The sequence below is a fragment of the Ovis canadensis genome, chromosome 10 (assembly GCF_042477335.2).
Source record: "Ovis canadensis isolate MfBH-ARS-UI-01 breed Bighorn chromosome 10, ARS-UI_OviCan_v2, whole genome shotgun sequence".
In the NCBI taxonomy this organism is placed as follows: Eukaryota; Metazoa; Chordata; class Mammalia; order Artiodactyla; family Bovidae; genus Ovis; species Ovis canadensis.
The window spans coordinates 14,957,456-14,971,967 of NC_091254.1; the positions used below are offsets into that span (position 1 = coordinate 14,957,456).

Here is a 14,512-nt window from a genome sequence, read left to right on the forward strand (position 1 = left end):
TGGCCTGGAGAATTCCATGACTTTATAGGCCATGAGGTCACAAAGAGTCAGATACGACTGAGCAACTTTGGCTTTGACCTTGGAAAACAAATGAAGCAGGGTAAAGGCTAACTGAATTCTTCCAAGAGAATGCACTGATTATAGCTAACACCATTTTTCAACAATACAAGAGACGACTTTACACATGGACATCACCAAATGGTCATTCAGTTCAGTTCAGTTCAGTTCAGTCGCTCAGTCCTGTCCGACTCTGCGACTCCATGAATCACAGCACGCCAGGCCTCCCTGTCCATCACCAACTCCTGGAGTTCACTCAGACTCACGTCCATCGAGTCAGTGATGGATGTGAGTCTGAGTAACTGAGTCAAATTGGTTATGTTCTTTCTAGTCAAAGATGGAAAGTTTGTTTATAGTCAGCAAAAACAAAACCTGGAGCTGACTGTGGCTCAGAGTATCAGCTTCTCACAGCAAATTTCAGGCTTAAACTAACGAAAACAGTGAAAACCACTAAGCCAGCCAGGTACGACTTGAATCAAATCCCCTGTGAATATGCAGTGGAGGTAACAAATAGATTCAAGGGATTAGATCTAGTAAACAGGAATCAGAAGAACTATTGACAGAAGTCCATAATATTGTCCAGGAGGCAGTGAACAAAACCGTCCCCCCAAAATGAAAAGCAGGATGGCAAAGCGGTTTTTTGAGGAGGCTTTACAAATAGCTGAAGAAAGAAAAGAAGCAAAAAGCAAGGGGAAAAGTGAAAGGTACATCCGACTAAATTCAGAGTTTCAAAGGATACCAAGGAGAGACAAGAAGGCCTTCTTCAATTAACAGTGCATAAAATTAGAAGAAAACAGCAGAAGAGGAAAGACTATAGACATCTCTTCAGAAAAATTGGAAATATCAAGGAAATATTTCAGCAAAAGCTGGGCACAATAAAGGACAAAAATGGTAGAGACCTAGTAGATGCCAAAGAGATCACAAAGAGATGGAATACATGGAAGAACTGTACAAAACAGATCTTAATGAGCTGGATTATTATGATGGAGTTGTCAGCCACCCAGAGCCAGACATTCTGGAGTGTGAAGTCAAGTGGGTCTTAGGAAACACTGCTGTTTATAAAGCTAGTGGATGCAATAGAATTCTGGTAGAGTTATTGAGAACTCTAAGGCATGATGACATTAAGGTGTTGTATTAACTATGTCAGCAAATCTGGAAGACTCAGCAGTGGCCACAGGACTGGAAAAAGTTCAATCCTCATCCCAATTCCCAAGAAAGGTAGTACTAAAGAATGTTCTAGTCATCAGATAATTTCACTTATCTCCTATTCTATTAAGCTTATACTTAAAATCTTGCATGCTGGGCTTCAGCATTATGTGAACCGAGAACTACCAGATGTCCAAGCTGTGTTTAGAAAAAGCAGAGGAAGCAGAGAGCAAATTGTCAACATTCTCTGGATCACAGAGAAAGTGAGGGAATTCCAGAAAAAACATCTACCTCTATTTCATTGCCTACAATGAAGCCTTTGACTGTGTGATCATAACAAACCGTGGAAATCTCTTGAACAGATGGGAATACGAGACCATCTTACCTGTCTCCTGAGAAACCTGTATGTGAGTCAAGAAGCATCTTTTAGAAACTTGTATGGAAAAACTGATTGATTCAAGATTGAAAAGGGGGTATAACAGAGCTGTCTGCTCTCACTCTGCTTGATTAACATTTTTTTTTTTACTTTATTTTACTTTACAATACTGTATTGGTTTTGCCATACATCAACATGAATCCACCATGGATGTACACGTGTTCCCAATCCTGAACCCCCCTCCCACCTCCCTCCCCATACCATCTCTCTGGGTCATCCCAGTGCACTAGCCCCCAGCATCTTGTATCCTGCATCGAACCTAAACTGGTGATTCGTTTCTTATATGATATTATACATGTTTCCATGCCATTTTCCCAAAACATCCCACCCTCTCCCTCTCCCACAAAGTCCAAAAGACTGTTCTATACATCTGTGTCTTTTTTGCTGTCTCGCATACAGGGTTATCATTACCATCTTTCTAAATTCCATGTATATGTATTAGTATACTGTATTGGTGTTTTTCTTTCTGGCTTACTTCACTCTGTATAATCGGTTTGATTAACTTATATGCTGAGCACATTATGAGAAATGCTCAGGCTTGATGAATTATAAGTGGGAATCAAGATAGACAGTAGAAACATCAACAACCTCAGATATGTGGATAATGCCACTGTAAGGGCAGAAAGAGAACAGGAACTAAAAGGGATTCTTGATGAGGGTGAAGGAGAAAAGTGAAAGAGCTAGCTTAAAATTAAATATATATATATATATATATATATATATATATATGAAAAACTAAGATCATGGCTTCTGGTCCCATTACTTCATGGCAAAAAGTAGGGGAGAAAGTAGAAGTAGTGGCACAAATCCTGTTCTTGGACTCCAAAACCACTGCAAATGGTGACTGCAGCCATGAAATCAGAAGATGATTGCTTCTCGGCAGGAAACTTATTACAAACCTAGACAGTGTGTTGAAAAGTAGAGACATAACTCTGTCAACAAAGGTCCATATAGTCAAGGTTATGGTCTTCCCATTGGTCATGTATGGTTTTGAGAGATGAACCATAAAAAGGCAGCTCACAAAAGAATTAATGCCTTCAAATTGTGGTGCTGAAGACTCCTGAAAGTCACTTGGGCAGCAAGGAGATTAAACCAGTCAGTCTTAAAGGAAATAGATCTTGAATACCCATTGCAAGGACTGATGCTTAAGCTGAAGTTCTAGTATTTTGGTCACTTGATGTGAACAGCCAACTCATTGGAAAAGCCCTTGACTATGGGAAAGATTAAAGACAGGAGAAGAGGGCATCAGAGGATGAAATGGCTGGATGGCATCACTGATGGAATGGACATGAACTTGGGCAAACTTTGGTAGATGGTGAGGAACTGTGAGGCCGGGCATGTTACAGACCTTAGAGTTGCAGAGAGTCAGACACGACTGGGTGACTAAACAACAGCAACAACTATACAATAGGATTTTGTTATATATCCTTCCTATATGTAAGAGTAAATCTTTATTGATAGTCAAATGATAATTTTTGTTGCTTATTCTTGAAGTAATTAGAATAATAGATTATTTTTACAGCAATGTTACAAATGAAGGGGGATTTCTTAATTTTCCTTCTAGTTAATTTTTTCCTTAACTTAATTAAGAGTTTTGATTGATTTCTTGATAAAGAAAAGGTGAATTGTGATAATCACAGATCACTACCATTCAAAACAGAATTTCTGACTTTAGGCTAAAAGTTCCTTTGTTGTGACACGTTTCCAAAATGATTTCTATTTATCTCTGTTACCTTTACCTAAGGCTTCCTCAGTGGCTCAGAAGTAAATAATTTGCCTCCAGTAGAGGAGCTACACAAGATGCTTGTTTGCCCTCTGGGCCAGGAAGATCCCATGGAGGATGATGTGAAAATCCACTTCAGCATTCTTGCCTGGAAAATCCCATGGACACAGGAGCCTGATGGGTACAGTCCATAGGGTAAGAAAGAGTAGGACATGTCTGAAGTTACTTAGCAAGCACATTTACCTGAAAGTTATGATACCATCATTGAAAACTGCTGCATTGAATGGTGGGTTAAGTGAGAGCAGGTAAGTTGGAGAAAGTACTTTAAAAAATGAGGAACACGGTCCCCTCACTAGTCATTCATACACTTTGTAAGGTAAGTGGAAATACAGAAACATAGCACACCTTGAGTGACAGGTGCTATAACAATACTAGTATCAATGCCAATAAAGCACAGTGGAGGGGGTGGTTAACTGTTTGCACAGTGAAAAATAAAGAAAGATTCAGGCAATGAAATAAGCATGGACAGGAATGAAAGAGCATGGATGTTTAGGGAAATGAAAAGCCTACTTTGCCTGGAGCACCAACTGAAGATCCAAAGAAAAATGGAGAAGAAACTTATACAATGTGTAAAAATGAATTCAGAGTGAATCACAAATGGATGCATATGATTCTAACTTTACTGATAGAATTAGTATTTTTGATGGAATTAATAGATAATATAATAATTAAATGATAACCAGAACTAATAGATAGCATAAATAACTCCTATAAATAACATGCAAACCAAAAGTCACCCAGTTAGTAAAAGGAACAATACGTATTAAGGCAATTCTCAAAAGAGGAAGCTAAAATAATCAAAAACATATCATAAGAAGTTTAATTTCACCTCTCACAGAGAAAATATGAAATGAAAAAATGAAATCGACTATAGATTCATCCTGGTAGAAATATGAATGCCTAATAACACCTGCAGTACTTGGAAGCAATCTCAAATGACAGAATGATCTCTGTTCATTTCCAAGGCAAGACATTCAATATCACGGTAATCCAAGTCTCTGCCAGACCAGTAACGCTGAAGAAGGCGAAGATGAATGATTTTTTGAAGACCTACAAGACCATTTAGAACTAACACCCCCCAAAAAGATGTCCTTTTCATTATAGAGGACTGGAATGCAAAAGTAGGAAGTCAAGAAACACCTGGAGTAACAGGAAAATTTGGCCTTGGAGTACAGAATGAAGCAGGGCAAAAGCTAATAGAGTTTTGCCAAGAGAACGCCCTGATCATAGCAAACACACTTTTCAAAAAAACAGAAGAGAAGACTTTACACATGGACATCACCAGATGGCCAACACTGAAATCAGATTGATTATATTCTTTGTAGCCAAAGATGGAGAAGCTCTGTACAAACAGAAAAAAAAAAAAAAAAGACTGGGAGCTGACTGTGCCTCAGAACATGAACTCCTTATTGCCAAATTCAGACTTAAATTGAAGAAAGTGGGGAAAGTGACTAGACCATTCAGGTATGACCTACAGCAAATTCCTTATGACTATACAGTGGAAATGAGAAATAGATTTAAGGGACTAGATTTGATAGATAGAGAGCCTGATGAACTATGGTCGGAGGTTCGTGACATTGTACAGGTGACAGGGATTAAGACAACCCCCAAAAAATGAAATGTAAAACAGCAAATTGGCTGTCTGAGGAAGCCTTACAAATAGCTGTGAAAAGAAGAGAAGTGAAAAGCAAAGGAGAAATGGAAAAAATATAAGCATCTGAATGCAGAATTCCAAAGAATAACAAGGAGATATAAGAAACCCTTCCTCAGAGATCAATGTAAAGAAATAGAGGAAAACAACAGAAAGGGAAAGACTAGAGATCTCTTAAAAAAAAATAAAATTAGAGATACCAAGGAAACATGTCATGAAAAGATGGGCTTAATAAAGTATAGAAGTGATGTGGACCTAACAGAAACAGAAGATATTAAGAAGAGGTGGCAAGAATACACAGAAGAACTGTACAAAAAAAGATCTTAGCCCAGAAAATCACAATGGTGTGATCACTAACCTAGATACAGACATCCTGGCATGTGAAGTCAAGTGGGCCAGAGGAAGCATCACTGTGATCAAAGCTAGTAGAGGTGATGGAATTCCAGTTGAGCTATTTCAAATCCTAAAAGATGATGTTGTGAAAGTGCTGCACTCAATAGGTAAGCAATGGAAAACTCAGCAATGGGCACAGGACTGAAAAAGGTAGGTTTTCATTCCAATCTCAAAGAAAGGCAATGCCAAAGAATGCTCAAACTACCAAACAAGTGCACTTATCTCACATACTAGTAAAGAAAAGCTCAAAATTCTCCAAGCAAAGCTTACAGCAACACAGGGACTGTGAACTTCCAGATGTTCAAGCTGGTTTTAGAAAAAGGAAGAAAATTCCAGAAAATCATCTATTTCTGATTTATTGACTATGCCAAAGACTTTGACTGTGTGGATCACAATAAACTGTGGAAAATTCTGAAAGAGATGGGAATACCAGGCCACCTGACCTGCCTCTTGAGAAATCTGTATGCAAATCAGGAAGCAACAAGTAGAGCTGGACATGGAACAAGAGACTGGCTCCAAATAGGAAAAGGAGTATGTCAAGGATGTGTATTGTCACCCTGCTTATTTAACTTATATACAGAGTACATCATGAGAAATACTGGGCTGGAAGAAGCACAAGCCAGAATCAAGGTTGCTGGGAGAAATATCAATAACCTCAGATATGCAGATGACACCACACTTATGGTAGAAAGTGAAGAAGAATTAAAGATCCTCTTGATGAAAGTGAAAGAGGAGAGTGGAAAAGTTGGCTTAAAGCTCAACATTCAGTGCTGGGAGCCAGCATGAGGAATTCCGCCCATGGCAAATGTCATGAGGAAGGAGGCTTGGCATACGCAAAGGCATGATCAAGCCTCAGGAAATCCCCTGTTCCCGAGCATCTACCCCCCAAACCAGAGTCTATCTACTTTACTGTTTCATGCTCTCGCCTACACCTCTGACTTTATGGGGGGCTGTTCCCTACCAGTTCTCTCAGAGAAGGAGTAAACATGCAGCTCCAAGTCAATAAAAATTCGTGGGCGTGACAAGAGTGTTTCAAATTACGAACTCCTCTGAAGGTTATCTAGCTCGCCTGTATAGTTTCGTCAGGCAACATGTGATTGTTTACAGCCTCCCAACCTGAGAGGCACGAGATGTTTTAGACTTACTAAAGGCAAATTCTTTTGGGGAGTTAGAAATTATTAGTAGAGTGGGTTGGTTAGGAATTATATTGGTGAAGGGTATTTCATTTGTTGTGCCAATAATTGCTGCTAATTCCCTGCCCTGGGTGGGACAAGGGTGTCTCAGGTCAAACCTCTCTGCTGGCAAACTAGCTTGTGTGACAGGATTATCCATACTCCTGCCACTACACACATGATTGTTTACTACCTCTCAACCATAAACAGCAGAGAGTTTTGGAATATTTTGAGAGTCTTAATTAGCATAAGGCTTTTCTCATTGTTGAGTCAATGATTGCTTCCAGGCCTCCATATCCTTAGGCACCTGGGAATATATTAATCAATGTATTTGGAATATAGAAAAGGAAATATAGTAGTTTTTAAGGTTAACAATGCTAGACTTTTTGAGTTAATAAATTTTCTCTTTTGTAATAGATCATTGTACTTTGTTATAAATCACTGTGTCCTTGCTATGTAAAAATGTAACTTTATCACTATCTTAAGACTAAATAGATCTTAAGGGGAACATTGGTGAAGGGTTTTCATTTGTTGGGCTGATGTTTGCTGCTAAATCTCCATATTCCCTGCCCTTATAATGAATATAACTAACATATAGGAGAAATAAGTATTAACCTTTAAGATTAATCATGTTAACCTTGGGTTAAATAAATTCCTTTCTTGATTGTAACTCACTACACCTCACCCTATAGGAATGCAACTTTATTTGGAGGGTGGTGCCTGGTTTAAGAAAAAACACCCTTGGAAAAAATGTTTTTTTTTTGTTATCAGAAAGAAAGGGTCATAAAATGTCAGCAGGCCTCATGGCCAGAAGATGATGCAAAACCCCTAAGATCTTTTTTTATGTAAAGTACCTGATTTTGATAAAGGTCAGGACTGCTGACCCCCACATGACTCTATATTCATCCCTATGTATAACAAAAGGTATATAAGCAAACTGAAAAATAAAGAAATTGGGATCAGTTCTCAGAAAGACTGATTCCCCCATGTCGTTCTTTCTTGCTCCCCATTTTTCTGGCTGAATTCTCATCTCGTGCATGGGTACCCACCAAGCCTGCTAATCTTGCCTGGGCTTCTAAGATTGGACGGGGTGCGGGGGGAGGGGGGGTCCCTCAGTACCTCCTCTCTTTCAGGAGAATGGGAAGACTCCTGCGGCCTACATAGGTGGTGATTGGTATTCCATGTAAACCAAGTTATTCAGCCTCTTTTTCTCTGCTAATTTTCTAATCCCTCTCTATCTATAATTAAATAAGTTATTTCCAAGGACGCTGACTCTGTCCCCACCTTTGAATCACCCTGGATCCACCAGAGCTGGACCCTGGCAATTCATAAAACTAAGATCATGGCATCCAGTCTCATCACTTCATGGCAAATAGATGGGGAAACAGTGGACACAGTGGCTGACTTTATTTTCTTTTTGAGCTCCAAAATCACTGCAGATGGTGATTGCAGCCATGATATCAAAAGACATTTACTCTTTGGAAGGAAAGTTATTACCAACCTAGACAGCATATTCAAAAGCAGAGACATTACTTTGCCAACAAAGGTCCATCTAGTCAAGGCTATGGTTTTTCCAGTGGTCATGTATGGATGTGAGAGTTGGACAATAAAGAAAGCTGAGTGCCAAAGAATTGATGCTTTTGAACTGTGGTGTTGGAGAAGACTCTTGAGAGTCCCTTGGACTGCAAGGAGATGCAACCAGTCCATCCTAAAGGAGATCAGCACTGGCTGTTCATTGGAAGGACTGATGTTGAAGCTGAAACTCCAATACTTTGGCCATCTGATGCAAAGGGCTGACTCATGTGAAAATACCCTGATGCTGGGAAAGATTGATGGCAGGAGGAGAAGGGGACGGCAGAGGATGAGATGGTTGGATGGCCTCACCGGCTCAATGGATATGGGTTTGGGTGGACTCCCAGAGTTGGTGATGGACAGGGAGGCCTGGTGTGCTGTGGTTCATGGGGTCACAAAAAGTCCTACATGACTGAGCAACTGAACTGAACCAAACTGATGATGAATATTTAAAAACATGAATGAAAAAGATCCACACAAGCCACCTCTTGATAGGTGTCTTGTTTTAGAAAATAAATGATTGAAGAAGTGTAGTATCTTTGTAGAAATGGGGTATAAGCAATTGTACCCAATGAATTATAAAATTTCTAAAAATACTCAAATGAAATGTTATTTACTGAATAATGACAGAAGCAGGCTTCATAATTTTTTGAATTAATTTGTTTTGAACTATTTTTATACTGTAATCTATAAAAGCAGAGATAAAAGAAAAATTAAAGTGAAAGCTCTGGGTTGACTTCTAGCTCTGGTAATAAATTTAATAGGGTTTTAGGCATAGGATTAGAGGAACAGTATATTTGAGCAGTGATATATTTGAAGCACCTTCAAATTTAAACGATCATGACTAAGCTTGATAATAATATAATATTTGATGTACCAGGAAGTACACTCACTGCCTTACATATACTATCTCTTTTATCTCTTAGCAATCATCATGAAGAATGAGGCAGTTTCTAGTATAATTCTCTTCTATACAACTGAAAAAGCAGAAAAATACTTAACCTAAAAACATTAAGTTTTTTGTCCAAGATCATATTATCTGGTGATGGGCCAAACTGGGATGCAATAAGCCCAGTGAATACAACACCATAGATTGTACTCTGAACCATCAGGACAACCTCTATAGACCTTAATAAGGAAAAAAAAATTCTCTGTGTACATCAGAAAACTCCTTCCTGTTACTTAATATGCACCTCAATATCTCAATTTTACAGATAAAGTAAATGAGCCTAACTTTCAACGGAGTTTTTATAAAACTTAAATGTACAAATAGTTATGAATATAAAATATCTAGTGTCAACTGAAAAATAAACACATACTGTAAGACCTGTGAGTTTAAATTTTAATCAGGGTCTTACTGCAGACTACAGCCTGGAAAACAGCTTCTCAGATAGCTCTGAAGAACTGCTCCAAATAGGTAGGGAGGGAAGGAGATTATATATATATATATATATATATATATATATATATATATATATATATATATATATATATATATATATGGTTTTTGGCTAGGGAATATGTGCAGTCAAACACACATTTTGTTAAAATATTACTGCTAGTCACAAATAACAGATATCACAGTTAATGATTTTGATGCTTTTCTGCATATATGAAGTTATAAGAATCTGCATTTATTAAAAGTCTTCCTAAAATAGACATCAAACTTGGTAAGAAGCTTGTTTTCCCAAAGCATAGAATGCCTCATCCAGTTTTCCTCCAAAACCCTTCCAGGGTGCACTGTCAGTCATCGACTGAAGGGGCTAGTGACTTAACCTTATAGGATGGTGAGGAAAATCTTTTGTTTTATGCTGGCAACATCTCTTCCCCCAATAGTCAAGCTTTCTTTCACTCCCTGTCCTTCTGCTCTTCCTTTATCAAGTATTCTCCATAAGAAAGACTTATAAGAAAAATGCTATTGTTTTGTGCTTATCAACAGTGATGCTATGGCTAGAAATACGTGGGAGTCTTCATTTGAGCCCAATAGTCTTCCCATAGATAACTCTCTTTTCAAAATTCATGCTGTGGCTGGACTAGCCCTTGTGATTTTTATTATGATTGCAAGGTGCTGTTAATCATAACCATAAGGAAGCTTTGAAAAACAAAGTTTATTACACACACTTCCTGGAGGGTACACCTGGTACCTCAGAGTGAGGTGGGGGAGAGTAGTGAGATGGGGAGGTTAGAAAGTGGGGGAGATGGATGTTTAGGGAGGTGTGGAAGCAGATATGGGCTTCTGATTTTATTTGGTTGAGGGTGGGGGCCTAAGGTTTCACAGGTTCCATTGCTTATTGGTAATTGAATGCATAAGAGTGGTTAAGTGCCAGACGGGAAAAGCAAGTGATCAAAAGGTCTATTATGAAGTCAACCAGATATCTCTAAAACAAAGGAAGGAGGTAGGGCCTATGGGGGTAGGGAGTAGGATGCCCCCTCCCACAGACTCTCACCAAGTCCTATTTCCAGGTGAAGCTGCAGAGGATGGAGAGTGTGCTGGACCAGCTTAAACACTTGATTGCAGTGGAGGTCAACACAGGCAATTTCCACAATATTGACTAGTACAAGCCTCAGAATGCCACCACCAATACATCCTTGATCCTGGCCATGGAACGGACACCCATCTATCAGGAGCTGGTGGAGGATGCCATACCCCCTGCAGGAGCCTTGGTGGGTCACAAGAAGAACAAATTACAAATGCTCTTGATAAACTTTGTTTGCTATTTGGAGCAGAAATATTGAAGAAAATTGCAAGCTGGGACTCCATGGAAGTGGATGCAAGGCTCTCTTTCAATAAGAATGCCATGTTGGCCCTGCCCAGAGCCTCATCAAGAGATACAAGGAAGCCAGGATCAGCAAGGACTGGATTCTTATAAAGCTGTCATCCATCTGAAAAGGAATTCAGTCTGGAAAGAAGCTAGAGGAGGAGCATGGTATGCACTACAGTATAACCCTACTCTTATCCTTTGCCCAGGTGATGGCCTATGCAGAGACAGGTGAACTCGTGTCCCCATTCCTGGGTTGTACTCTTGACCAGCTCATGGCCAACACATACAAGAAGTTGTAGGAACCCCTGGAGGACTCACTAGTGAAGAGTGTCAACAAGATCTGCAACTATTACAAGAAGCTCCACTATAAGATGATCATCATGGGTGCCTCTTTCCGCAGCACTACTAGATCAGGGCCCTGGAAGCCTGCTGTTTCCTCACCACCTCACCCCAGGTCAAAGACCACAGCAAGATAGTGCCTGCACTGTTCGCCAAGGCAGTTCAGCTCTGGAGAAGTTGCACCTGGATGAAAAATTAATCTGATGACTGCACAAGAAAGTCCACATGGCCATGGAGAAGCTTTCCAATGGAATCCGTAGGCTTGCTGCAGAGACTATGAAGCTGAATCAGATGCTGATGAAGGAATGTTCAGCATGGAGAATGGAAAATCCTGAAGCTGGACCACAAGATCTGCACTATCTTTAAACTGGGGCCTAGTTGCACATGTTTTGCAATGAATCTTGGATTCTTTACTACTTAGAATGGGGAGGAACCATAGATACTTGATTATATATACTTGATTATATGTAAAACTTAAAATATATATATATATATATATATATATATATATATATATATATTTTAAATAAATAACCAGTTGGAGTTTGATATGTGATGCAGGGCATCCAAAGCTGGTGCTCTGTGACAACCTGGAGGGATGTGGCAGGGAGGGATGTGGGAGGGAGTTCAGGGTGGAGGGAACATATGTTTGCCTATGACTGATTCATATTGATGTATGGCAAGAACCATCACAATATTGTTAAGTAATAATCTCCAAATTAAAATAAATTAAAAAACAACAAAAATGAACAAAAAGTGTAGAAAAGATCCTCCCCTAAAAGCCATCAGGGAGTTTAGGTCGTTTGAACATGAGCTGACGATTTTCCTTGCTTGGTGCCCTGCAATAAATGCTGTATTTTCCTTCTCTGCAAACTGGTATCAATAGATTGGCTTTGCTGTACATCAGGTGAGCACACCCAAGTTTGTTTTGGTAACTTTGGCTATTCCTGCCAAAGTAGAACCAGTGATAGTTCTATAAAATATTCAAAGTTGGAAGACTTGATAGAAGGAAGCTCTTACTTTACACATAAGAGTCTTTTATGCTATATTCTATATGTAGAACACTTCAGACAAACATAACAGAAAAAAATGCAGCCTAATTTCAGCAAAAACTGCTCTTGTATATACTAATTTTTGAAAACTTCTGTTGATATAATTTGTTTACACTTTGAAACCAAATTTATTCTAACAAAAATTCTTGCTTTATTATAGTTAATTCCATTAAGGAGGATAAGCAATGATAATCTTTATAATAATTAAAAATAAGATATTTTCCTTAAGAGGAAAACAATGTCCAAAGTGATCCAGGTGGAACTGTTTCCAAAGTGGAGACATGTATTTAAGTGATACAAACTGACATTTTCTCACTTTGGAAATTCTGTGCTATGTTTTGAGTTTTCCTGAACCATCACCTTCCCTTTCTTGTCATAAGTAAAACCACACAGCAAGTCACATGCTGAAATAAGCAGAAAATTTCTGAAAACAAGAGCCAATACCACTAGGAGAGATCTGGGTTGGCAGGAAAAAAAAAAAAAAAAAGCCAGTCAGTCCGAGCTTTCTTTTTTGTCTTTGGGTGATAGAAAATGCTCAGATTTTTGACATATCTTTATCAAAAAATATTTAACTTTAAATCCTTGTAAGTGTTTATTACATATAGTCTTTAAAAATCATGATATTCTCTAAACTGTAGAGCTCTTTCATAGCTCATTCTCCCACAGCAGTTGAATCTCTTGAGAAAAGATAGCATGTAAATGTCCACCATAACAGACATACCTGGCCAAGTAAAACATCTCCTGTCCACTATCTAACTTAACATCTGAAATGATGATGTGGTCAACACCCTACTCAACACTGACAGCAATTCAGGGAATCTTTTAATCCACTCTATTTATTATCTTTGAGGCTGCCCCAGTGGCGCTAGTGGTAAAGGATCTGCCTGCATTAGCAGGAGACATAAGAGACTTCTGTTCAATCCCTGGGTCTGGAAGATCCCCTGGAGGAGGGCATGGCAATTTCCTCAGTATTCTTGCTGGAAAATTCCACGGACAGAGGAGCCTAGTGAGCTATAGTCTGTGGGATCTCAAAGGGTTGGGCACAACTGAAAAGACTTAACACACACACACACACACACACATTTATTGTCTTCACTCTCCACTGTTGAAAGGCACAGTGGAAATACTGACATTGGAATAAAAATATGAGTGAATGTAAGAGTAAGGAGAGGGTAAAAGAGCAATCTTAGATTTCTGTCTAGAAAGAAAAAAATATACATAATACTTAAACTTGAATATTTTATAACATGATCATAAATTTTGAAGAATAAATTTTCAAGAACTAAATACTTGATGATACCACAATCTATCTAACCTCCAAAATACTTAGCTCAGTTTGGATGATATATTGCAAAGAACATTATTACTCTTCCTTTAGTTTGTGATCATTTAAAATATAAGCATAACTATTGATAACTTCTATAATCTTCACTAGAGGCAGATTAACTGCAAGGGACATTCTGGTTCAGACATAGTATCCAATTTCTTATTGAATCTTGGTAAGTTATTTGCCTTCATAAAATATTATGGCAGGGTTCCAAGGGTTAATTATGAGTTGCATAAAAGGTACTTCCTTCAACTCATTTTAATTTATTGCTTTCTGCTAAGCATTGCCCAGGAACTTGGCTCATTGAAGTTGCAAAGAAAAGTTACTTTTACTTCACCCCCTTCCCATTCTACTTACATCTGATATATATATATATATATAGTCAACAACATCTAATTTCACAGCTCAGTTGTTCAGTCCTTGAAAAAAAGACATTTCCTCAAAATTAGATGCTAAAAATGAGTTGGAGAAGCTGTACTAAAAAAATTCATAGTTTTAAAAGTGATATTTATGTAAGCTATATTTATGAATTCCATCAATTTATCGAGAGTATACTAATAAATTCTCTCTAAACTCTGCAAGAAGGAATAACTTATAGATGCATATTTCTAATAATATAATACCAACATATTATTTCAATTATGGACTCAAAGCATAAAAATGGATGGTTATGATATATGGGATAATAGATGATCAACACGTGACTATACACTGTAATTCAGAAGATGGCCACAGCACTTGAGTAGTTTATGAACTGCGGCAGCTAGAATCCCCAAATACCTACATACTTTCAGGGGGAAGCCACTACTGTTATAAAAATGA

General features: G+C 38.4%; 1 pseudogene; it reads left to right on the top strand.

Annotated features, from left to right (window-relative positions):
- The first annotated feature begins 985 nt into the window (after positions 1 to 985).
- LOC138446982 (transaldolase pseudogene) lies at positions 986 to 11,646 on the top strand (annotated as a pseudogene).
- Positions 11,647 to 14,512: the final 2,866 nt, after the last annotated feature.